General features: G+C 40.8%; 1 pseudogene; it reads right to left on the bottom strand.

Moving 5' to 3' along the window:
• Positions 1-291: 291 nt before the first annotated feature.
• LOC122747280 lies at positions 292-1,008 on the bottom strand (annotated as a pseudogene).
• Positions 1,009-3,137: the final 2,129 nt, after the last annotated feature.

The following is a 3,137-nucleotide window of genomic DNA, read 5'->3' as shown; positions in this document are numbered from 1 at the left end:
GGGCTTAGCTTGGACATGGGCCAGAGCTACTGCAATGAAACCAGTGCACTGGAACCCAAGATCCCACCCCAATAAAAAAAAAAATGAGCCCCATCCCCCTCCAACAATGTCCCTAACACTCTTCGAGTAACAAAGGCTCAAGCAATCAGAAAATGACCTGGTGTGTATAGGCTAATAGGCAAACAAATTTGGACTATGGGTGTGGTTCCTAGATCAACATTTAGAAAACGCCCCCCCTCCCCCGCCCAAGCTGGTGTAACAAAATAATTAAAATACGTAACAAAATGTTTATTACCGAAAGTCTAGGTCCTTCCATCTGGCAGGGATATAAGGCATCTTCACGGTCATTTCATAGATGGCCAAGATGTACTATGGAGGTGCCTCAAAGGCCGGGTACACTGCAATCTCAGGCAGGTTTCTGTTGCTGATGTACTTGTAGCGATTCCAGACACCATTTATTTAATGATGATGAATAGGGTGAAAAAGAAGAGGACCAGGAAGAAGAGGCAGCTGTCATCCAGCACCAGCAGGTCGTCCTTGTAGGAGAATGAGGGGAGCTGATCCAGATAATCTTTGATTTTCGGCAAATAAGTGAGCAAGCTGATGGCGACCAGACACCTGAGGACAAAGTCGAAAAGCCGTTAGCAGAGGAAAGGAATCATCCAGCCCACATGTTGGGCAGCGGCTCTGTAAACCATCATGACTGTGAAAGTGAGCAGCGAAAAGACAAAGAGGTCACAGGTCATCCTTCTGGAAGAATAGTAATTACCAATGACTTCGGACTGGAGGTTGACAATGGCTACTCTATTGGGGTGAGTCACCTCCACGGTAACCAGGATTCCCACAAGCAGATTCACTACCATGTACCAGATCCCCATGATGATGGTCCTGGTTCGGACATGGCAGCAGGCTCAGCACCCGGTGTTGTAAAATTAGTCCCCGCAGGATCCGTTTGAACGTCATGGGCATGACCTGTCGCCTGATTGGCCTTACACCAAAGGGCCGGCTTCCCTGTGGTCTAACAGGACACCCTCAGCCACCAAAGCTCTTATGACTCCCCAGTGAACAGCTCCTCATTTATAAAGATTTTATTAAAAGGTATATGCAATGGGGCAGCTAGGTGTTGCAGTGGATAAAGCACCAGCCCTGGATTCAGGAGGACCTGAGTTCAAATCCGGCCTCAGACACTTGACACATATTCGCTGTGTGACCCTGGGCAAGTCACTTAACCCTCATTGCCCCGCCAAAAAAAAAAAAAGTATATGCAACAAGCAAATTACCTATGTTCAAGAAGAAGTGAAAAGTTCCATAGAATGTCAATGAGATAACCTAATTCAAAATTACATTCCCATAAATGATTTTCAGTGTATTTCTGCTATCTATAATGGAAACAAGACTCTGAATACTAAGCCCAAAATTAAAATGCTGATTCAGTTTATGTTCTTCCAGGTTTCAGTTTAAATTAAAATTAAGAAGAAGAAGAAGAAGAGGAGGAGGAGGAGGAGGAGCTATTGGGATTCAAGAATTACCGGCATCATTTTCTATATATCCAACAAGCATCAACACAATGGTTTGCATTCGATTCATCTTGTTCTGAAATAAAAATGTAATTGCTTTGTTTCGTTTTATTTTTGTCAGGTCTTAATCCTAGATGTCATTGAAGACTATAGGCAAGCAGAACATCTAGACTCAGTCCAGATTTAGGCAAGAAGGCAATAGCAAGAATATCATATCAGAGATGTACCAAAGCTGGAACACCACTGAACACTCAGGGATGTGTTGGAGTCAATTCACACCAGCTAATGGGAAACAATTATTGCATCTTCAGTGTAAGCATTTGCATGTCAGAAATTCGCAGTAGCTACAAATCAGGGTTAGATTTATTGTAATTTTTTATTGCCTAGACTTAAGGAAATCATGGTGAAAATATTCAGATTAAATTTTTAAATGTATTCTATGTGTTTTTCTTCCAAGTATTAGGTTGTTAAACATTTACTGGAATACCCCTGGATGAATGTTAACAGGTACTGGTAAGAGTACCAGATTTTGATTTAGGAATCAATGAATCGCCAAGCATGTATTTTAGCCCACTCCTGTGTCCTAGGCCCTGTAATAGGCACTAAGGATACAAATATATACTTGAAACTGCTTCTATCATGAAGAAACTTACATTCTATTAGAGAAGACTTGTATGCAGGGATTCAAGACACCTCTGTGTGTGTGTGTGTGTGTGTGTGTGTGTGTGTGTGTGTGTGTATCTATCACTATGTCTCTCTCTCTCTCACACACACACACACTTTACACACAACATACACAGGGCAATTTGAAATGAATGGCAGCAGTGGTTAGGGGAGGTCACATGTATAAAGTGGTTTTTGAACTGAGCTTTAAGGAAATTAGATATTATAGATAAGGAGGCAGTACATTCCAGGTACCGGTGAGAGCCTATGAAAACAAATGAGGATAGAAGATTTTAAAACATACATTTCGTTATTCAGTTGTATCTGACTCTATTTGACCCTATTTGGGGTTTCCTTGGAAAAGATACTAGATTTGTTTGCTATTTCCTTCTCTAGCTCATTTTACAAATGAGAAACTGAGACAAACAAGGTTAAATCACTTGCTCAGGGTCATACTAAGTGTGAGAAGTCAAATTTGAACTCATGACCATGAGGTTTTCTGACCCCGGGGCAGGTTCTCTATCCATTGTTCCACCTAGCTGGATCATACCATATATAATGGACAACAAAAGGGGCAGTTTGACAGAAAGGAAGATGGGTTCCAATCCCATCTCAGATGATTATTAACTGAGCAAGTCACTTAATTTCTGTGCATTTCAATTTTCTTAACTGTAAAATGGAGATAATAATATCAATTATTTGACAAGGTATTTTCAGATAATGCATCCAAAACACTTTACAAACATAAAACTGGCTTATTAATGTGAATTATAATTATTCCTGAATTTCACTGTTTGAATAAAGTGTTGAGAAGAGCAGATCAGAAAGATGAACAGATGTCTGAGGCTAGGGTCTAGTAAGCATGAGATTTCTAGAAGAGATAGAGAGGAAGCCCTAGAACAGCAATGCTAGACAATATTAATTTGCCCCAGAATTGCTGGGTGCTCTCTTTTTTTT

Source organism: Dromiciops gliroides, chromosome 3 (genome assembly GCF_019393635.1).
Source record: "Dromiciops gliroides isolate mDroGli1 chromosome 3, mDroGli1.pri, whole genome shotgun sequence".
NCBI classification, from domain to species: domain Eukaryota; kingdom Metazoa; phylum Chordata; class Mammalia; order Microbiotheria; family Microbiotheriidae; genus Dromiciops; species Dromiciops gliroides.
Note: the sequence above shows the minus strand (reverse complement) of the source record. Positions and strands in the feature narration are given on the sequence as shown.